Source organism: Peromyscus maniculatus, chromosome 5 (genome assembly GCF_049852395.1).
Source record: "Peromyscus maniculatus bairdii isolate BWxNUB_F1_BW_parent chromosome 5, HU_Pman_BW_mat_3.1, whole genome shotgun sequence".
In the NCBI taxonomy this organism is placed as follows: Eukaryota; Metazoa; Chordata; class Mammalia; order Rodentia; family Cricetidae; genus Peromyscus; species Peromyscus maniculatus.
Genome location: NC_134856.1, coordinates 143,465,489 through 143,489,279, shown reverse-complemented (window position 1 = coordinate 143,489,279; position 23,791 = coordinate 143,465,489). Strand labels below are relative to the sequence as shown.

At 40.0% G+C, this 23,791-nt stretch overlaps 1 protein-coding gene across 6 annotated transcripts in view; it reads left to right on the top strand.

Moving 5' to 3' along the window:
- Positions 1–23,791, top strand: part of Fancc (FA complementation group C) — a 184,035-nt gene that overhangs the window by 8,231 nt on the left and 152,013 nt on the right. The window contains exon 1 of one of the 6 annotated variants that reach the window (XM_042278623.2): positions 17,879–18,253. The exons of the other annotated variants lie outside the window; for them this stretch is intronic. The gene's annotated coding sequence lies outside the window, so the exon portion shown is untranslated. Of the gene's footprint in view, positions 1–17,878; positions 18,254–23,791 lie in introns of those variants that run through there. 6 annotated transcript variants of the gene reach the window in all.

Here is a 23,791-nt window from a genome sequence, read left to right as displayed (position 1 = left end):
TCCACCACTTTTTTTTTTCTTCTTTTTTTCTGGTTTATTCCTATCTATTACAAATGTATAAAAAATCCTCCATCAACGCTGCTGATAGCAGCAGAACCTTGAGAAATATACCTTTGGTTTGCCTCAGAAAAGGAACACATATTGTACTGTAAAGTTTATAAAATTGGCGCAAAACATTGTGATAATGTTACAATACCAGTTTTAAGAGTTCAGTGACTAATGGGGAGCCGATGGGATACATGCAGAACTGTGAAAGCGATCTCACTTAGCCAGCTGTACACGTAGACTGTAAATCTACATTTAGATCATTTCTGATCTAAGACTATCATCTCAGTTTATCTGTTGAGGTCAACCAGGAAACCCTAGAATATACCTTGATTTTTGCAAAAAACAAAATAGGGGGAGGGGTTTTTTCAGCATTTCAGTCCACGAGTAACAGTATCCTAACAGGCAAAGTGTTCTCTCACTGTCAACATAGAATGAACTGCTGCTGGAGGTCAACTTGGGCTTTAATTTGCATTAGCGCTTACATGCATAGTAGTCCAAGTTGTTGACCTCATGACTTTAAAAAGTAACTCTAAAAAAGTAAAATGGCCCTTCTTGGAAGACTAAAGAAAGACATCCAGCCATAGTTGTAAAAAGTCTCATCAAAACAATATACCCTTTTATGAATTACGCCCCAATTAAAAAAAAAAAAAGTAGCCCCAAATAAGAAGCAGCTCTGAAAAAGAAAATATAACTTAAGATATTTGAAAAAAACAAGGTGAATACAGGTTCAAAAATAATTAAGATACATTTTCTTTTTTTTTTTCTTTTTTTTTTTTTTTTTTGTTTTTCGAGACAGGGTTTCTCTGTGTAGCTTTGCGCCTTTCCTGGAACTCACTTGGTAGCCCAGGCTGGCCTCTAACTCACAGAAATCCGCCTGGCTCTGCCTCCCGAGTGCTGGGATTAAAGGCGTGCGCCACCACCGCCCGGCAAGATACATTTTCTTAAGGTTACCTAGAATTAGGCTTTAAAGAATTCTACCATTTCAAGTTTACCACTAGTTACTAGATACCTATTTACAAACAAGATGTTCACCTTTTTTGTTCCTTTATCAAGAGAAAAATCTACCTTCAGATTATGAGGGTGGTGATGGGGAGGGACTAGAAAACAAGATTCAAACAATCCCATGTAAATATCACATTTTTCAAATGGAAGAACTCCAAACTGCACTAGAAGATCCAATCACTAAGACACTTTCCATTGAAATGATTTAAGTACAACTACATGGCACCAAGGTTTAGGCCTAATATAGGCCTGACAACCAAGTCCTTGTTTTCTGGAAGAAAGGCCTCAAAAGTCCCACTCAGTTCCACATAACAATACTTCAAAGATCAATTAAGTTTTCCTTTCCTTAATATTTTTGTTTTTGACTTCTAATCTTAAAGACTAGATTAAAACTTACCTCATTTCCCAGAAGGCATTGCTTCCCTTTGCTCTATGAAAGAGTCCACCAAGACCTCTTCCTCAAAACCATCTAGCCCCCAGCCTCCAGCCTGTGCTTTCTCAACATCCTGAAAAAGTAATGTAGGTAAAATATGCTCATGAACGTTAAAATTAGTTGTTAGAAAGACGTAACTAGCTTTATAATTTAAGTTTTAGAACATAAATACTTGCAGCTTAATCTGCACTGACAATGATTGTCGAAGCCTAGAATTCAACATTTACAAATTCTCATTCACACACACAAACCACACTATTATCACACAACTTATGTCTTGAGAGAATCTTCTGCTTTTTAAATCTTTGGCCTCCCAGTCAATCCCAAGTTCAACCAACTTTTCTGAGTTCTGGTAGTTACCTGGACCACTGATGCATTGCCACAAGTCTTCTTCTCTTTTGAAACATCCTTTTTCTCTAGATATTAGGATAGCTATGCCAGCTTGTTTCTTCTGTGGTGTATGTTGGTGTGGGATTATCTATTGCTTGATTTTTCATGGATGTGTTTAGCTTCTTTGGGTTGAATTTTCCCTTCTAGTGCTTTCTGTAGGGCTGGGTTTGTAGACAGGTATTGATTAAATCTGGTTTTATCCTGGAATATTTTGTTTATTCCGCCTATGGTGATTAAGAGTTTTGCTGGGTATAATAGTCTGGGTTGGCATCCGTGGTCTCTTAGTGTCTGCATGAGATTTGTCCATGATCTTCTCGCTTTCATAGTCTCTATTGAGTAGTCTGGTGTTATTCTGATGGGTTTACCTTTATATGTTACTTGGTCTTTTTCCTTTGCGGCTCTTAATATTTTTTCTTTGTTCTGTGTGTTTAGTGTTTTGATTATTATGTGGCGAGGGGACTTTTTTTTTGGATCCAGCCTATTCGGTGATCTGTAAGCTTCTTGTATCTTCATAGGTATTTCTTTCTTTAGGTTAGGAAAGTTTTCTTCTATGATTTTGTTGAATATATTTTCTGTGCCTTTGAGTTGGTATTCTTCTCCTTCTTCTATCCCTATTATTCTTAGGTTTGGTCTTTTCATGGTGTCCCAAATTTCCTGGACGTTTTGTGTTACAACTTTTTTGTCTTTAGTATTTTCTTTGACTGACGAATCTATTTTCTCTATCATGTCTTCAGTGTCAGAGATTCTCTGTTCCATCTCTTGCAATCGGTTGGTTATGCTTGTTTCTATAGTTCCTGTTCGTTTTGTCAGGATTTCTATTTCCAGCATTCCCTCAGCATGTGTTTTCTTTATTGTCTCAAATTCATTTTTCAGATCTTGGAATGTTTCTTTTATCTGTTTAATTGCTTTTTCTTGGCTTGATTTGATTTCTTCCCATTTTTTGTTCGTTTTTTCTTCCATTTCTTTAAGGGAGTTTTTTATTTCCTCTTTAATGGAGTTTTTCATTTCCTCTTTAAGGGAAGTTCTTATTTCCTCTTTAAGAGAGTGTTTCATTTCCTCTTTAAGGAAAGTTTTTATTTCCTCTTTAAGGTAGTTTTTCATTTCCTCTTTAAGGAAAGTTTTTATTTCCTCATTGAGGGAATGTTTTATTTCTTCTTTAAGGGCCTCTATCATCTTCTTAAAGTCATTTTTAGGGTTGATCTCTTCTGTTTCTTCTGTCATGGTATGTTTAGGTCTTGCAGGTGTAGAATCACTAAGTTCTGATGTTGCCATATAGGTCTTTATGTTGTTGCCTGTATTTTTGCACTGGCGTCTACTCATATTTTCCTCTGTGCGGTGCAGGTGGTGTCTGTGTCTGAGAGTGCCTCTCTTGTTCTAATTTTTAGTCTTGGTTTAGTAGGGGTTCTTGGTTAAATTGGTGCTAGTGGGCTGTTTCTTCAGGGACAGCTGATTTCAGTCGGTGAATTATATACTTATGATTCTGGTGATCTGGTTTAGTGGCTGGGTAGCACCTTCTTCTGTGTTCCCAGGTCACGTTTTGTTCATTTGTCAACTCCTCAGCTGATCTTGTTTCTTCAGACTTCAAACTGTAGGCATCTGAATCCTCTCCCAGATGGGTATCAGCTGAGCAGGGTAGTCTCACCAACACCTCCAAGTTGTTGGGTTTCACAGGATCAGCAGTTGGGCCCTGGGTTGTCCCCAAACGGAGTGTCCAGACTCGCCCTGATTCCGACCCACGGAGATAACCTCTTCCCCAGGTGTTAGGGCTAGGGGCGTCCTCGCTCCAAGCCGCGTCCGCCCCTCTCCGTCCCCGGGCCTGTCCACCCCTGTGGCCCGCCGCCACAGGCCCACCTGAGTCCACTTGTCTCCGCCGCAGGGCCTGTATGTCCCTGTCAGGTGCCGCTGGGTCTGTCTGCCTCTGTGGGCGGCCAACGGGCCTGTATGTCTCTGCCGGCTGCCACCACGGGCCTACCTACCCCTGCCCGTCACTGCTGCCGGGCCCATCCACCTCTGCGAACTGTAATTTACCTTTTTATCTTATCATATCCATATTCTCCTTTTTTCTTTTCAGAGTAGATTCAATAATTTACCCTTTTATCCTGTCTCTTTTGATATCTTTTTTTTTCAGAGTAGATTCAATAATCTACCTTTTTACTCTGTCTTTTCTATATAATACATTTCTGTATCATATCCCCCTTTCTTCTTTTAGAAAGAGATTGACTATGACCAATAACAATTTTTAACCAACCCCTAAACAAAGACAAACATCCATAATCCATTTTTTGGGAATGTGGGTGTAGTTTTCTAGGCTGCATTCTGCTGAATGGGGGCACTGATAATCTTATGGGGACACAAAGAAAATGTAGGATTATGGTCAAGGTCTGATTCTAGTAGTCTGTGAGGCTGTATCATCTCAGCTAGTCATCTCGATATTGTCCTGAACAGTTTGTAGTCCAAAGCCTATCTTTGGGTGGCTTTTGTCAGCTTAATGGCGTTATCATAGTCCTGATGGAATCATTGATGTGAGGTTCCATCATCTTTTTGGAGACTTCAAAGTCATTGTTAGGCGTGGTCATGGTTCACTGCAGAAAACCTTTTTCTTGGGACAAGTTTCCTGGATGATTTGTCCTTTTTTTTTTTTTCCCAGATGTCTCTTTTGTCCAGTGTTCCTCAGATTCCTTAGCCTTCATTCTCCTGAAAGACAAAAACAAATCCCTTTCCCAACCCTAACTTTGGGGAGGCTCCCTTTTGGCAAGTTATTTTGTTAGTCGTATAAGTTAATTTAAATTGAATGGTCATGCTGGTTGATGAACTATCACCTCTTCGAATTAAGAAATCTCTCTTGTTCTGGTTTCTCATGAATTCTTTGTTCTCTCTTCAATAGCTGTTCTAGCATCCAGAGCAGTATGGTTTTTTACAGTAGGCATTAGGTTCTTTAATTGCTCTCAGAAGGAATTTCCTCCATGATGATAGGAAAGGACTGAACGGAATTTGACACGAGGGTCTGTGAGGAGTCCTTCAGGGCTTTTCCCAGTGACAAAGGCAAGGGATTACCTTGCCTGTCCCTTGTTGACCTCCATTCATTAGTCCAGTGTCTGCCTTTGCCACACTTTCTGCATAACCCAGAAGGGGGGAGGGGCATTCTGTTGGGATTATTCCTTGAGAAAGCATAATTTTTAGGAATGCCCTGTTTACAGTTCCTTTTTAGGTGACTTTGTTTACCACAATTGAAACATTTGACATTACTATTTTTCTTCAAACCTCTGGAAAGTACCTCTCCTATCCAAGCATCTTCATGATCATGAGATTCAATATTGTGTCTTGGATCCATTCCTCTAAGGGTGTTGATCTTGCCTTTAATGGCCTAATTACCCTTTTGCATTGTGCATTAGCATTTTGAAAAAACCAGAGATTCAATTATTATGTGTCTAGCTTCTGAATTTGCTATCATTCTATTTACTGCTGAAGTCAATCTTTGTAAGAAATCAGTGAAGGTTTCTTTGGGGCCCTGTATAACTTTAGTAAATAACTCAATTTGCTTTCCTACTTCTTCAATTCTGTCCCAAGCATTCATTACGCCATGTGTTGTAAAGCCAGGGTGTGGTCATTGTTGTGCCCAGATCGTAACCCCCAGAGCATACCAGAATGCAAAAGCAAGGTTTATCTGTTACAAGTCATGACAGGGAACTCATCTCAAGTGAGGCAGAGAAGAGTTACTCTTTCTTGGAGAAGTTAGTTTTTATAGGCAAAACCCACAAAATTTCTTAGAGGGGAGGGGGTTAGTACGGGTCCATCCTTGATTGGTCCAGTTTTTCCCGGGCCTGGACTTTATCTTATTCTAGCTTATCTGTTTGCCCTGTCAGGAGTTTTACAACTCCTCTCCGGGGTCTGGTCATGTTATCTCCGGAGAGGGGCATCTCATGGTTAATTGGTTACTATCAGACATCCTGACTCTGTTCTTTTGTTCCTGGGGCTGGCGCCATCATTTCTGGGGACTTGAAACTGGCCTGGGTCTATCTATATTGAGATATCTTTGTCTAAGGCCCCCTTTTTGAGACAATAGAGTGAGGGTCTTGTGCCTAGATCACGTCCCCAAAGCCGCCACTGGAGACTTTAGGTACAGAATGCAAAAGTAAGGTGTTTTCTAAGTTTACAAGCCTCCAGGGAGGTTCTTCCAAATCTCTTACTCACAGCAGGGAGGTTGGAAGGAGTGCTCCCCTTTCTTTGTGAGGCTAGTTCTTAAAGGCACAGACCATATAATTTATTTTAACCCACCTCCCTTTTTAGTCTTTTGGTCGAATATCCTGACTGTGTTTTCCAAAGTCCCTGTAGCAGATACAGCCACCTGGGGAAAAGGGGTCTAAGTTCTTATCTACACTTACGAATCCTGGTTTAAGCTTCTCTTTGTCTGTAGGGGATAGAGTGGGGGGTTTTACTGAGGTATCACAGTCATCATAAAGATTGTCTTTGTATATCAGCATAATCGCCTTCTCCAAGAAGTTGAGGTATGATTGAGCATTCCTTGGGTATATATGCCTAAGAGTGGTATGGCTGGGTCTTGAGGTAGATGGATTCCCAATTTTCTGAAAAACTGCCATGCTGATTTCCACAGTGGTTGTACAAAGATACATACTCAACTATGTTCATAGCAGTACTATTCATAATAGCCAGAACCTGGAAACAACCTAGATGCCCATCAACTGAAGAATGGATTAAGAAAATGTGGTACCTACACAGAATGGAGTACTACACAGCAGAGAAAAACAATGGTATAATGAGGTTTGCAGGCAAATGGATGGAACTAGAAAATATCATCCTGAATGAGGTAACCCAGACCCAGAAGGACAAACATGGTATGTACTCACTCATAAGTGGATACTAGATATAAAGCAAAGAACAATCAGACTGCAACCCACAAAACCAGGGAGGCTACATAGCAGAGGGAACCCTAGGATGACTGTGGTTTATAATAAGTTTTGGTTTTACTCAATTACTGGGCAAGCCTCAATGAAACATTTCACTATCACTATTAGGATAAGAATTTATACTGTATCAAACTGATAATAGAAAAATAAATAAAAATGAAGAAAAAAAGAGAAGTTGATCTTGGAAATTTTTACCTCTAGCTCTACTTCATTGTTCAATGGTCTTAGCCTCATCATTCCACCAGGTCCTCCATTGGGGACCAGCTTCTAAGATTGGCTGTAACCAAATCTCTCCAGTCTTGAGTGATAATTCTATTACAAGTTGAACAGGAGTTTAACATCTGCTTCACAAAAGATGAATGGATGCCATAGAGACTATTGCTACTTTGAATCTCCTCAAATCTAACATTTGCACAGAAGTCCAGTCAGCTCATATATAGCCTTGAGGATTTGTATATCTATATCTATATCTATACCTATACCTATACCTATATCTATACCTATCTTTCTATCTATCTGTCTGTCTGTCTATCTATATATCTATTTATCTCTCATGTGGCAGTTCCTGTAAGGTTACTGGATAGATTAAGGTTGGCTGTTTGAAAGCCTTAGGCTGTTTTTCTGTAACCTTATAATGCAATGCTAAGATTGGTTCACCTTTAAATTCTTCTGTCTGGGTCTGAATATCTCTATGATTTGTTTTAACAGGTTTTTCCTAAAACTTTTACCTTGGCACTCATATTAACCAACTTTTTAAATGATAAAACAAAAATGACCAAACAAATAATATTTATAATTGACATTACATCTGTCCCATCAACATTAATTATCCTCTCATTTAGTTGTTCCATTTTCAGACCATTTAATGTATAGTCAAACAGAGACCAAATGCCTTCCATTGTAAAATTGTTTCCCATTTTTTAATGTGGGAAAATACTTTTAACAATTTCTCCCTTTAAGAAACCCCAGTTGACTCACCAAATCAGTGACAATTCAGATGATGGTGTGGCAGAAGCCTATGGAGGGGGCCCAGAGAAAGCCAGAATCCACCAGGAGAGGAAAGAAGTGAAAGATCCAGCCATCTGTACAGGGGAAGTGTGCAAAAGTGGCTAACTCCTGTGGGTTTTGGAGCCCAAAAAGCTATGGAGTTTACTGCAGAGAGGCTGCAACAAAAACTTAGCCAGTGGGTTAGGGAGTCTGGCCCAGGTAGGTTGGAGATTCTGGTTGTGTGTATCTCAAGCCTGAGTCAGGGACTGCAAGGCCACAGGCAAGTGGCTTTTTTGTGATTTGTGCCTCAAAAGTTGGACACCAGATGTTGTAAAAATTCCTAAAGGTCTTCTAATAAAAAAACCAGAGACAGATATTTGGGTAAAGACAGAGACAAAGGAACAAGCCACAGCTACTTCTCACCTCGCCAACTCCATGACTCCTTTTACTGAATGTCTCTGAGTCCTCATCTGAAAGGGCTCCTCAGCTGAAAAAGGCTCTCCAGCCAAAAAGGCCTCTAGCTGAAAGGGATGCTTCTGCTGAAATATTGGCTGGGGCTTTTCAGGCTGAAGAGTTGGTGGGGTAAGAGGTGGTGGCTGTGGCTTGTTCCTTGGTCTCTTTGATCTTTCAGCATTTACCCCAATATTCTGTCTCTGGGTTTTTTATTAAAAGACCATTTAGGAATTCGTGTTACACATTATCATACATTATACACACCTAACTGGTAGCTTCCATATGGAGCATAGGAGCTTATGATAAACATCTTTTCAAGTCAACCAGGAAAATTATTTTGTGTCCTAATTGCTCTGTTACTCTAAATGTATATATGTGTTTTAATGTTACTGCTATGCCCCTCTGACTACTATCCATAACTTCAGTTTCTGTATTTTTTTCTTCTGTGGTGTAAGGAATAGCTGCCCAACCTTTAACTTGGTGGCATTGTCATTGGTGTCACACAGCTCCAGATGTGAGCTTCTCTAGTACAGCAAGCCTTCCTTGACATCATTTTATCCCTCCACATTTCATTTGATTTTAACCTCAGTACCAGCTGGGTTCTGTGTCATCACTGGCCTTCTGCCCTGATGTCTTTGAAACTGACTCTCCAGCTCCTTTCCGTATGTGTCTCTTGGCACCAAGCGTAAATAATTGTGGTCCTTGTCCCAAATCAGCATGGTACTTGTGTTATAAGCACACCAGGGTAGGATGGCCACACATCGCTGGCCTGGAGTTTTGAAGTTGTCCCTTGTCTTGTAAGCTGTGGTTTTAGGGATCAGCTCTATTTCCTATGGATGCACTTTCTCTGTCTCCGTCTCTCTGTCTCTGTCTCTGTCTCTGTCTCTGTCTCTCTCTCTCTCTCTCTCTCTCTCTCTCTCTCTCGTTATCATCCCTTGTTATTGTATATTGTATTCCTTTGGGAGTGCCAAGATTTTTATTAGTCATTATCCTTTGATCATTTTTACTTTCTCCTCCCCGTTTCTATTTCCCTAGGCTCTTCCATTCTTTTAACCTTATCAGATTTTCCTTCCTCTTGAGTCTTGTGATTGCAATTTAAGTGGATTGGGGATTAGAAGGGTGAAGGGAAGGGTGCATAAATGCTACTGTCTGATTATCTTATCTAGAATGCCATGATAAGGAGCCTATTTCCTTTATCATTGTTCTTAGAGAGTAGAATATGCCTGGTCTCTGATGTGTTGACCCTTGTGGCAGATGACTGAATTTGTGACTGAGCAGGAGGACCAGTCCCTGGAGGAGGTTCAAGGTAAAGGGCAGCCTGGCATGGACATGGGCAGGCTTCCAGAAGGAAGAGGGCATTGTGTTTACGTCCTGTTTGTGACTTTGATTTGAAGGAAGCTTAAGTTGGGAGTACTTTGGGCTCAAAAGATATTTGTTCCTGGAAGACATTTAGGTGTGGGCAGTGTCTCTCTTTGGTAAACTTTTACTAAATATGCTTGTGAGTGTGGGGGAGGTATTTATATGTTATCTGTTATCTCTCAGCTAGATATGATGTTAATCCCATCGATCAATAATAAGACTACTACCACAGTTCAAAGCCAAATTTGAAGCAAGCTTTAATTAAATACTGACCAAGTGGAGGGGCTCTGGCCAGGTCCATGCCTAGGTTCCCAGGGAATGGCTCAGAATCAAGCATGGCAAAGGCTTAAGAAGGAAAACCCATAATTCATTACATTTCCCATCAGGTCCAATCAGGGGCAAGTGTACATCCTGATGTATTTCCTGCCTGTGAACCTCTCTCCCACATGTCATCAAGCATATCCCGTGCAGATGGGTCAAACAAACTTTTTTAGGGAGTAAAAAACATGTGACTTGTTATTGCCCATAAACAATAGCCTCCCGCATTTCAGAAACTATCTATCCTTGGGCAAGGAACTTGTAGATCACAGGCATTTTTGTTTCGTGAATCTCTAAGACATAGTTATTAAAACTTAAAATATAACTTTGGCTCTCATATTTCCCCCTTGAGTTGTATCCCGAGTCAAATCCTTGACTTTGTGATGGGCACCTGTTTATATTGGGACCTAATAATCATCAGTTTAATGGTACCCAGATAGGAATTATTTAGTCAAGGCCAGTAGCAATTAGCAGAAGCAGAAGGACCAAAGGCCCAGTGATGGATGACAGAGTTACTATCTAGAAGGAACCTGGAAATGTGAATGGAAACCAGTTATTTATGTCATCTCAGGTTGCCTTTTTTTGCATCACCTCCCCTCCCCCCTCTGAGTATAGCCAGATTATTTTTTTTTTTTTTTTTTTGGTTTTTCGAGACAGGGTTTCTCTGTGTAGCTTTGCGCCTTTCCTGGAGCTCACTTGGTAGCCCAGGCTGGCCTCGAACTCACAGAGATCCACCTGGCTCTGCCTCCCGAGTGCTGGGATTAAAGGCGTGCGCCACCACCGCCCGGCTAGCCAGATTATTTTTAATCATTTCTGAATAGTTTGTATAGAAACAACAATTTTCTTTTAAAGCTATACAATAACCTCTGTTTTACATAGAGCAGGTTGAGTGCCCAATCATACTATAGAACTACTTCAGCTAGTGATTCTACCTGTTGACAAATTTGGGTCTATTTGGTTCTAGCAAGTAGCTTTCCTGGTATGCCAGTAGGCGCTATAGGTAGCTATTTTGTCTCCTATGTCAGGGAGTTTCCTTTTGATTTAACATTCCAGCTTGTTGGGAGACAAGGGGTGACATACTTTCTTTGTAACTACTTCCTGCTGAAACTAGGATGTTGTTGTGAGGACCCAGGAAGGTTGCTAGTCAAAGGCAAGGAGAGAATTCAGGCAATGGGGCATCATCAGAAGCATCTGGTTAGCTGACACAGCTGAAGAGACAAGAAGCATTCACATCACCTGGACTGGTCCACATCAGCTTTTAGCAAATTCAGAGTTCACAGTCATTTGGAGCAGGTTGTAGGCAGCAGCTGATGCTTGGATGTGTCTGTCAGCCAAGTGGAAATCTGCTGAGATAGATATAGACTAGGGACAGAAGTTAAAACTTAGGGACCTAAAGGAAAATCTTACATTTGGAGCTGTCAGGCCCATAGTTCTAGTAATTAGGGAAGAGGAATCCCAAGACCGAGAGATCCCATCCTAAGGATTAGACCGGCGGGGAAACCTAGGCTGTACTTATCTGGAGTCCTTTTGACCTGTGAGAAGTAGATCCAAGTTTTATAACTCTCATAATTTTCTGAAGCTTATATGAATTTTTTAGTTTACAAAAAGACATAAAAGGTTTAGGTATATTAGCATTACCAATCTGTTCTTAAATTAACATTGTAGAAAAATAAGGTAACAGGTGTCTGTAAAACAGCTGGAGTAGACTCACATCTTTGAGATCTAGCAGAATTTATAGATTTGGGTTAAAAAGTATGAACATTTTTTCCTCTGTTCAGAGAGCTAGATATAGATTGGGCAGAAATAACTTTAGCCCAGTGAGAAGCAACCTTAAGTCTTTACTTAGAAGCTAACCAAAGGAATTTAAAATCTTGAGGTTGTGACTTAACAGTAAGTAATCATTGCTCTACCAGCTTTTTAGAACCCTATTAATGTTAAACTCTGAACTTTTGAAATCCTAGTGTAAGGGGAAAGAAATTTGAAACATTTTCCATACCTTTAATCACTTATTTATACCTTTACAACTTGCATTTACATCTTAAATCACTTTCTGAGACCCCCAGAACTTACTTAAGACCTTTATATGCCTTAGCATTTTCTTAGATCCTCAAAGCTTGCACAGACTTTAACATTTTTTCTTTCCATCTAATCATTTACCAGAGACACAAGCAGTTATTACTGAGAACAGCCATTGTAAATCATATTCCTTTTACATCTAAAACCTGTTTGTCTTTTAATATGAAACCTCTTAACAAGGCAAACCCGTCTACCTTTTCTCAACAGGATACTTAGTTGCTCGAAAAAAAGCAAGGCTTTATTTTTACATATGAAATAAGCTAATAAGGTAGCTACAGCCTTGGGAAAGAACCTGCATGTCAGATGCTGCTAAGCTGACAAAGCTATAGTTAGCCCAGCTGTTAATACTATCAGAGATCTGAAAAGGATAAATGTATCATGAAGTATAATCCAAATCACATATGTATCAGTTACAATGACAGAGACTATTCCATTACCTACACAGTAATCTCAGGCTCCTGTGGTCTCTATGGCATTGGGGGCAGGGGTACCAGGACAGCATCAGTCTTAGCTGCCAGTCCCAGAAGGTGAGAGGCTTTCCTGTGGAGGCTGAACATGGAAGAGACTGACCTTACTTTGTCTAGGCAAAATGGGAAATCAGTTTTTCAGTGTCCTGCTTGTCCACAGTTTGGGCTGGGTCCTAGTGGCTGGTGCTGTATTGGGGGAAGTATGGCCCAGTGGTTAGCATTACCACAATCCAGGTGGAGACATTGTGATACCCCATCATCTTCTTTGGAGACATCTGGGTCACTGCTAGGATATGGGAGTTTCTGTCTGTCATAGTTAGCTTTTTCCATTAAACATTTTAAATGCCATATTCATCAGATCTCTGACAAGCTTTGAGGACCATTATCTATTAAATATATCTGAACTAAGCAAACCTAAGCTTTACCTTGAAAACATACCTATCATGACTACAAATTTGATTATTATAGATGACTAACTGCTAACTTGTATTTCTTAATTATACATTATATTTTTAATTGGCTATATCTCTACCTGTGGATCCATATAGCCCACTACTCAGCTGGATTTTTTCATTTGGATTCCATACTGTTTGGCACTTACCATGTCTCAAGATGTCTTTCTACCCAGGTGCTGGGGGATGTCTTTCTGTATGCTGTGACTATATGTTGTTTTCATTGGTTAATAAATAAGCTGCTTTGGCCTATGACAAGGTAGCTTAGAGGCAGGCGGGAAATCCAAGGAGGAGCAAAGAGGAAGGCGGAGTCTGGAGAGAGACACTAGCTGCCACCCAAGGAACAATATGCCAGTAGACCAGTAAAGCCATGGAACACGTGGCAAAACATACATTAATAGAAATGGATTAAGATATAAGAGAAGCCTGCCATAGACCATACAGTTTGTAAATAATATTAAGCCTCTGAGTGATTATTTTATAAGCTGCTGTGGGACCGTAGGCCTGGGCAGGACTGGAGAAGCCTTCTGACTATACTCAGGCATGTTTCTGCCCTTGTTTCCTCTGTAAGTACCTGGTTTCTTAGTCAGTGAATCCTTAACTTCACTCTGTTCTTTTCTGAAACTGTGTTCAACCTAAACATTAAGTATTGTATATTCTACCTCTTAGTATAGCTGATTTTACCTTGTGATGGGATTATGGTCCTGTAAGCCCATTAGAAGCTGAAAATATGATCATAAATTGAAAATGTATTTAAGGCCTACTTGGATAGCATAGCCCGACAGTAGAGCACACTGGATTATGAGTTTTCTCCTATGGTAGCATGGCTGAATTGGGGGTGTTGCTCTCTTCTGTGCTCAGAGTAGCAAGAAAGGATCACATTTATATAGCTAGCCTGAGAAAAGATCAGTCATTGGAAGGCAGAAGCAGAACAATCAGGAGTTCAAGTTCAGCCTGGACTACATGAGACCCTGTATGAAAAAAAAACAACTCAAAAGATTGGTTTGGCTCTGTGGGGTCTTTTATGATTTTTTTTTTTCTGAAATAAATTGTTTTGTGAAAATGTTTTCATAGAAAATGGCCATGAAATTGTGATAAGTGATTGTACTGAAACTGCAGACTGCCTTGTGTAGCATAGACATTTTAATAGTGGTCTGGATGGCTTATTCTTTTCTTTTTTTCAATATCTATCATCAATACTGTATTATATTCAGTGTAGATATCTCTCACCTCCTAGGTTAAATTCATTTAAAGCATTATTTTTGTAGCTATTGGGAATGAAATTTTGAAAACTCTTTTGTCACTAGGTCTTATTCATGTACAGAACTATGCTGCTGGTTTGTCTGTTGGCTTCATGCCCTGCTTGCTTTACAGAATGAGTTCTTAGTTCTAGGAGACTTTTGCGAGTCAGTTTTCTCTGTGTAGATGTATGCCCTCTGCAGGTAGAGGTATTTTTACTTCTTCTAAATCATGTATCTTTAGTTATTTTCTCTCTTCAAATTGTTGAATACAAGTGTTGAGATTGGGCATCTTTGCCCTGTCTCTGGTCTTAGAGGAAAGCTTTTATCTCTCTTTGTTGGGTGTGATGCTCATTGTGAGCCTGTCAAACATGGCCTTCATTGTGTTGGTGCTCATTCCTTCTATACCTAATCTGTTCAGTTTTCATTATGAAAAGATGTTGAATTTGGTAAGTTGCCTTTTCTGCATCCATCAGTATTAACATATGGTTTTTGTTTTTCATCCTAAATAAGACGAACTTCACTCATAGATTTGATGTTGAATCCAGGATTCACTTTTTCACAGTATATAATCCTTTTGATGCAGTACTGAATTCTGTTTGGTAGTACTTTTTTTTAAGATTTATTTTTATTTTATGTGTATGAATGTTTATTTGCCTGTATGTCTGTGTACCGTGTGCATACAGTGTCTGTGTAGGCCAGAAGATGGTGTTGGATCCCCTGGAAATGGATTACAGTTGTCAGTCACCTTATGGGTGCTGGGAACAGAATCCAGATCCTTTTCAAGAGCAGCCAGTGCTTTTGACCTGTGAGCCATCTCTCTACCCTGTTTCCTAGTATTTGAGGATTTTTGTATTTCTGAGTTCATCCTGAATATCAGTCTGTAATTTTCTTTTCTTCAAGTGTTCTTGTCTTGCTTTTGCATGAGGCAGTTCCGGTCTTTGGAAATGAGTTTGGCACTGTTCTTCCCTCTTCACGTGTTTAGACTGTTGTGAGGAGGATTGGTGTTCACTCTTCTTTAAATACTTGACATTTTCAGGAAAGCCTTCTGGTATAAGGGAAACTTTTGCTTACTAATTCAATCTCTTTACTTTTATTGGTCTGCTTAGATTTTCTGGGTGTTTTGTTTTGTTTTTTTCCTGATTCAGTCTTAAAGATAGAGTTTCTAGGGGGTTTATTCATTTCCTGTGATTATCTAATTTGTTGGGCCATAAATTTTTACAGTAGGTTCTTACAGTCCTGTGTGTATATCATTTATTATAATTCCTTCTCATAATTTCATTTCAAGCTACCTCTGTTTTTCACATTAAAGGTAAAGTTTTGCAATTTATTTATTTATTTTATTTAGTACACAAAGTATTGCATTTTTGTACACATGTATCTTTACCCTTTGTTACTGTTCACCTTTTGCCCTGTCTGTACCCACTCTCCTTTTCTTGCTGGTCCTGTTCAAAAAGTCCTTTTTTCTAGTTTGAGGTTATGTAAATCCCACCACCCTCTCTTGCCCTCGTCTGCCTTCTTTCAGCACTCCTGTCCCCGTCATATGCCCTGTTCAGTTTTCATGCCCTACGCACATCGATATGCATATATAATTTTATTCTAGGTTTCTCATGAGAGAAAACACACCTTTTGTCTTTCTGAGTCTTAATTTGCATGACACGACCTCCATCTCCATCTATTTTTCTGCAAATTTTTTATTCTCATTTACAGCTGAATGAACTTCTGTTGCTTATATACACTGTGTTCCTTTGTCCATTCATTTGTTGATGGACAGCTGTGCTGTTGTGGGTAGTGCAGAAGGAGCTCAGATGTACAGCTCTCTGGTGTGCTGACTTGGAGTCCTCAGGTATGTGTCTTGGAAGGAAAGAATTTCAGAATAAGCCGGTTTGAAGCAGAGTTAGAATTTATTAAAAGACGTTTTTAGGGCTGGCAAGATGGTAGGTAAAAGTGCTTGCTGTAAAACTGATAACTTTAGCGGATTCCTGGTACTCACAATGCAAGGAGAGAACCAATTTGCAAAAGTTGGCCTCTGACCTACAACCCCCCCCCCCAAATAGAAATATATTTGGTAATTGTTTTGGAGTCCTCGATCTTCAACTGACGAGAGGCAAGAGGTTTCAACTGGATTATGGAAGATGCTGCCCTACTGCTCTTGGTCCACATGATTTTCCTTTTCTTTCTATCTGACTTTTATTGGTTCACAGGTATTTGGGGAGACAAATAAAGTATGTAGGTGTGTTATTTATAGCCATGAAGATCTAGCAAAGCAAGTAGTTATTGCACCAGCCAGAGCAGGCATAGCTTTCTCCTTGTGTGGCCTGAGAATGTCTAAAACACAGTCAGTGGAGTTTTAATTATGAGCAAGTTATTCTTGCTGAAACAAACAGCTTTATGGAGAGAAAGAATGATTTTAGTTAGAAAGGATTTTTTATCCTATTTATTGTTTTAAATAATAAAGATTCTAGGCTCATTAGAGAGATAAAGAGATGCATTTCAGATGATGTGGCAAGTTGGCGTAGGAGATACAGCAACAGCCCGCAGAACAAAGGAAATTCCTTGTATTTAAGACTGCAATGGGTGGGAGGTCTCTGAGCTTAAGAGGATAGGGGTCTTGGAGTTAGAAGATAAGTGAAGGCACTAGATAGGATATAAGGCAGTAATTTAGGAAGCTGATCCCACCATCCCACTCTGCTTTGGAACTGTTACATGATAGGCTTTTATCAGCTTAAAAAGGTACTAGATATAAGGTATGGGTGACCCCCTCTACAGAGGTGGCCTCTGTGATCTAGGGTACATTAATATTAAATGCCAAGCATTTTGTTTTTTGTGTTAGAAATACCAATCCTACTATAGCTTGTTGGGAAGTGAGAGCTTGGATCTCTGCTACTGAAAAAGAAGGTTTTGGATCCTTTAAGAGAAATTATGAGGATCTGGAGAGATGGCTCAGTGGTTAAAAGCCCATGCTCTTGCAGAGGACTACAGTTTGATTCTCAGTACCCATATGGTCATTCACAACCATCCATAACTCCAGTTCCAGGGTATCTGATGCCCTCTTCTTCTGACCCTGTGGTGGTATTGTGTTCCCCAATATATTGTGCACCCTAATAAATTTATCTGGGGTCAGAGAACAGAACAGCCACTAGACAGATATAGAGGCCAGAAAATGCAGGCACTCACACCTTTATTCCTAGCATTCCAGAGGCAGAGATCCCAGAGTTCAAGGCCACACTGGAAACAGCCAGGCGAGGTAACAAGAGCCTTTAATCCAAGGAAGTGATGGCAGGAAGCAGAAAGGTATATAAGGCATGAGGACCAGGAACTAGAGCCTGGTTAAGCTTTTAGGCTTTTGAGCAACAGTTCAGCTGAGATTCATTCTGGATGAGGACTGAGAGGCTTCCAGTCTGAGGAAACAGGATCAGCTGAGGAATTGGCAAGGTGAGGTGCCTGTGGCTGGTTCTGGTTCTCTGATCTTCCAGTGTTCACCCCCAATACCTGGCTCCCGGGTTTGTTTTTATTAATAAGAACTTTTAAGATTTGTGCTACATGACCCCCTTAGGTGCCAGGTATACATGGGTGCACATATATACATGCAGTAAAAACACTCTTACATATATATATATATAAAAGAAATTGGGAGAGTTGGGGGCCTTGTTGGTGGTGAGGGGACAGAGACAAAGCTCCATGCTATTACCTTAATGTTATAGGGGAAGGCCTGACCTTGACTCAGGCCACATTGGGATTTGTGGCTTCAATGTAGAAAAGAATTTCAAAACTAGCCAGTATAAAGCAAAGCTGGGGTTTTGCTAAGAGTGTTTTTAATAAAGACTATAAGCAGGAAAGTTAGGAGAAAGGCACTCAGAAAGATACACTCAGGTATGGGTATGGACTCCCCAAGGGAGAGTAGTCATTAAATACCTTAGCATTAGCCATATATATCAGCCATGTACACCAATCATATATACCGTTTTGATGGCTTTCAAATTACATGTCAGAAAGTTGCTAAGATAGCTCTTTTTCCTTTTCTCTGTCTTTTGCTTGTGAGATTTCAGGATGACTCTGGAGATGTCTTGGATGCAACTAGAAGCTGATACGATCAAACCAGGAGGTACTGGGACTGCACAGCGGGTAGAACATGTCCTTTGCCTGTAAATGGCATTTCTGGGGAGATTACTAGAAAGTTACAGGTGGATAGCCAGAAAGGGAGAAGGCCTTAAGCAGAGGTTAGTTGTGCTGGCATTCTTGCTTCTCTGCTGGCAGAGTTACCAACCAGATTTTTGGGTGTGGAGCTCCTCTTCCATCTCATGACCCTATGGTTTTCCCTGCTTTTGTATCCTGCCTCACTTATAAGCTGAAAAAAATGGATGTTAATGCTGTTTGGCAGTGGCTAATAAATACATACCAAATCCAGTATTTGGGGTATTAAGTATCTTGAATTTTTATGTGGTAAGGAGAGCAGAAATACTTTTTTATTCAGAAAAAAATACTATAAAAATTTTATTCTATGCAGCTCCTGTCTAGAATATGTCTGCCTTATTTATTTATTTATTTATTTATTTATTTGAAGACAGAAGGAAAAAAATTGTCATTTAATTCCTCAAAGTAAAGTCTGGATTACTCTGTTTCATGTCAGGTGGTCTGATGGTAGTGTGCATGCTCAACACTGGGTTGAATACTGATGACATTTGTGTAACTGTGGAGACACTTCTCTCTTTTATTCTTTGCAAAGACAGACGCTGTGGATTGTGGAGTGTGGGTGGGTGAACAAGAGGCAGAGGCACTTCATCTGACTGGTGGAGTGGAGCTGCTTGAGGTCTCAGAATGAGGCTTCTGACACTGGTGGTATAGAATAGGAGAGAACAGCTAGACAGTGAGCAGAGAGCAATAGCAGAGTGAACGAGGAATACAGCTGCTCACAGATAATGATGGCTCCTTAAGCCAAGGGATTTGAGATTGAAATTGTGGGAAATGTTTGCTTATGAGTGTGTGTGTTGTGAATGTGTGTATGGTGTATGCACACTTGTGTACTTGTGTGTATGAGTATACACACTTGTGTAGTACAGCAATCATCAAGACTCAGGGATCCCATTTCTGTTTCCATAGTGCTGGGGTTACAGGTGTGTGCATACCTATGCCTTGATTTTTATATGGGTGCTGGGATAGTAACTCAGGTCCTCATGCTTACACAACATTTGGATGAACATGTAATGAATGCATGATATGTTTCTCAAGGGTGACTCCATCTCTTACAGGTGTGTGATCTTGGCTTGACATGACTAGCCTCTTGTTGCATTTTCTTCATCTTTGTAACAGGGTTGCAGGGAGTAAAAGTATGTCTCCCTTGTGTGGACTAGCCACTGAGTATGAGCTGCTGTGGAAATGATTATTTCTGCAGATTGAGGAGGAAGCCAGTTCCTCTAGTTCCCTTAGTGTATTTGTCTTAATTATTTTTCTGTTGCTCTGATAAAACACACCATGCCAAGGAAACTTGCAAAAGAAAGCATTTAGTTTTGGGCTCATGGTTCCAGAGGGTTAGAGTGTATGGCCATCATATCAGGGATCATGGCAGCAGGCAGGCGACATGGTGCTGGAGCAGTAGCTGAGAGCTCACATCTTGAAGTAAAGAGAGACTGAGTCTTTTGAAACCTTAGAACTGGCCCCAGTGACTTATCAAAAGGCCACACTTCCTTTTCCTTCCCAAACAGTTCTACCAACTGGGGATTAGGTATTCAAATATCTGAGCCTATGAGGGCCATTCTCATTCAAACCACCACAGTATTTGATGCATGCTTTATAGAAAGTCAGGAACAAATTATTTAGTGTCTAAGGTGATGTATAATGATATATCCTGTTACCTTTGAAAAGTTAATTTGAAAAATACCACTAAGTATGAGGTCTTCTATTTTGTTAGCATGTTTCTATATTGAAACATGAGGATAAATGTCATATATGTAGCAGCAGCCCTTGGGCCCATATGGTGTGTGAGCAAAGAACCTGCATCCTCAAGTGCTTCTGCTCGGGGTGCCCACACATTAGGGTGCCATTTTTAAAAGATAAGGAATTATAAAATTGTTTTAAACCAGGCAGTGGTGATGCACACCTTTAATCCCAGCTCTTGGGAGTCAGAGGCAGGCGGATCTATGTGAGTTTGAGGCCAGTCTGGGCTCCAAAGTGAGTTGCAGGACATCTACGGAGGTTACATGGAAAAACTCAGTCTCAAGAAACTTAAAAAAAAAAAAAAAAAAAAAAAAAGGAAAAATTGTTTTAAGAACTATTTCTTTTAATGACAAATTAAAAAAAAAGGCTTTGGTATTTAGAATGCTTGTGATCTAGTAGCTCTGAGGAGTTCATGACTCCGTCCTGTGCTGCAGATCTACTTCCCTTTTCTAATGTCCATAGTGTACTACCTTGAAACTCACCACCAATTATTAAAACTACCATGCCTTCTAAAATCTGCTGGTTATGGATCTTTGTTGAATGTGTTTTGTCTTGTGTTCTTGGGTGTTTCTGCCATTTCTCCACATACTCTCTTACTGAAGAGAGCAAAGTGGCATAGGAAGTTTTAGGCCATACTTGGCTATATAGTGAGATACATAAAAAAATAAAAATAAAAAAATAAAAAGCAAAACAAAAAAATTGCTGGTAGGGGAAATGCAAAGTAGAAGATTGATAATAGAGATTTTTGTATTAACTGCTAAAGTTATTATTTTAGGACTCCTAGAAACAATAGCAGAAATAACCTTCATGTGTAGAGAGTATGAGCTCCCCCAACCTCAACTTGGGTGAGTGTTCATATAACATAGTCACCATTTCTTTAAAATGGTAATTTAGCTTAACATAGTGTTTGTAACACCACCCCCCACCCCACCTCCCCCCACCCCCCACCCCCCCTACCCTCGCCCCGCCCCACAAAATAACTTGTGCTTGAACTCTGTAGGTGTTTTGTCTGTGTGTATGTATGTGCACCATGGGCATGCCTAGTGCTCACAGAGGCCAGAAGAGGGTGACAGATTCCCTGAAACGGGAGTTCTGAACAGTAGAAAGCTGCCACATGGGTGCTGGGAATGGAACCCAGGCACTCTGCAAGAGCAGCCAGTGTCCTAAACCACTGAGTCATCTCTCCAGCCTCTGACACACTTAGTTATAAAGAATGAGGTGACACTGTTCTTTAAAAGATGCTCAGCTTTGCATATGTACCACAGCCCAGTGGTGAAGGTTAGAGGGACTGTGTTCTCTTTTTTCTGTGCAGGGCAGGGAGGGAATAGTTGTACCGATAAGCTAGAAGCAGGTGTCCAGTTCTGTACTATGCCATCAAGCCTCTGCATTGAGAAATGTGCATGGCATGTCTGAGGGTCTGATGAGTTTCCTTGTCTGTGTGTGAACAGTAATGACCTTCCCAAGCTCCTCAATTTTGTTATATCTCTCTTGGTTCCTAGTGCTATCTGTGTGTTAGGTTGTTGTAGCATTGTCATATTATTGTTTCATTTTTTTTTTTTTGCATTTCTTTTACCTCATCAGATTAGAAGTTTTCTAGTTGACTGTAGTTTTTTGTATATGTGTGCCTATGTGTATATGTGTGTGTACATGTTTGTACATTCATGTGGAGGCTAGAGGTCAGTCTCAGATGTCATTCCCCAGGTGTATCAACCACACTGGGCTGAGAATAGAAATAGTGTTGTGTGGTTACTACAGAAGATTTAGAAGTTAGTAAGGAGCATGAAATAGCCATAGCAGATTTGGATTGTATATGCATGTATTTATGTATAGAGAATAAAATTGGAGTCATGATGTGTGTATTATTTTATAACCATTAATTTAGACAAGCAGTTTTCCATTCTACTAAACTGTATTCCTCTAAAATGAGATCAGTGGCCCATGTTCTTTTACATGACTATATTATAAATTATTTATCAATTGTAAGTATATACTAAACAGTTCTTTATATCAGTAACTTTGTATATCTTTGGTTATTTCCTTTTATTAAATTCCCAAAAATGTATTGATTGTTACGGAATGTAAACATTTTAGAGCTCTTGGTATATTTTCCTAATTGCCCTCATAGAACTCATACTGGGTGGATACATTCCCATAAATCTGTATGAGTGACTGCTTAGTTAATTTTTAAAAATATTTGCTTATTTTATATGTATGTTTGTTTTCCTGAGCACATCATGCACATGCAATGCCCATGTAGGTCAGAAGAAGGTGTTGGATCCCTGGAACTGAAGTTACAGGCAGTTATGAGTCACCATGTGGGTGTTGTTGTCTTGGTTAGGGTTACTATTGCTGTGATCAACACTATGACCAAAAGCAAGTTGGAGAGGAAAGGGTTTATTTCACTTATAGTTCCATATGGTAAATCATCATCAAATGTAGCTAGAGTTTTCCTGCCTGGCCCACAGTCAGGACAAATCTTTGTCACCCGCCAGTCCCACAGCCGCTCAGACCCAACCAAGTAAACACAGAGACTTATTTTGCTTACAAACTGTATGGCCGTGGCAGGCTTCTTGCTAACTGTTCTTATAGCTTAAATTAATCCATTTCCACAAATCTATACCCTGCCACGCAGCTCGTGGCTTACCAGCATCTTCACATGCTGCTTGTCCTGGCGTGCGGCTGGCAGGCAGTGACTCCTTCTGCGTTCCTGTTCTTTTATTTCTCCTCTCTGTTAGTCCCGCCTATACTTCCTGCCTAACCAAGGACCAATCAGTGTTTTATTTATTGACTAATCAGAGCAACTTGACATACAGACCATCTCACAGCACAGCCAAATGCAGACCATCTCAGACACCTGCACTCAGGCCCATGGTCCTAATCATCCTCTATGCGGACCTGCTGAGTAAAGCCACGAGGAACCTGAGAACGGACTCCCACAGGACATACAGAACATCCCACAGCACTCCCCCCCCCTTTTTTTTTTTCAAAAAGGAAGGTTCTAACCTTAACAAAGTAAAATTACATATAATTTGGGAATTTGGGTGTAGCTTCTCTTACTACTTCCTGCTGGAGGGGGGTGCTGTATCTTATGGGGATACAAAGAAAATTTTAGGAATAGTCCATGAGGCTGTATTGTCTGAGCCAGTTGCCTTCAAACCATTCTGGATGTTGGATCATCTGGGCCATGGTGTCATCGGAGACCTTTCAGGGAGTCTTGGCTGGTCAAATCTGATGTATCTTAATCTGGACCAAATCCATAGCCTCTTGCTTTCTGTGAAAACAAAATCAGAGCCTCCTTTCCAAAGCAACATATCCTTACATCCAAATTTTAAAGTCAAGGAATCTTTAAAATATACATATTGGCTTAACTCAACATCTTTTATGATCAAATGTTTTTCTGCAGTTAAAAATCCCAAAGACAACACAATCCAGATTCTCTGTGCAATATTCATTTTTATGTGGCTTATTTTTTATATTACTTTTACTTTCTCTTTAAAGACTTTATTTTTTTTAAACTTTCTATTTCTTTATATAACTGTCTATGTTCCTTTTCCTCTCTCTTCCAAGCCTATGTACATTTTTACACACATTGTAAAGCATTTAAAGTCTTGTTCCATCTGAATCTGTCTTATTGTGAATCTATTGCTTTAAACTGCAGCATTTGTAAGCTGAAACGGTGCTATGGCTGCTGACTCCGCCCACCTCAGCT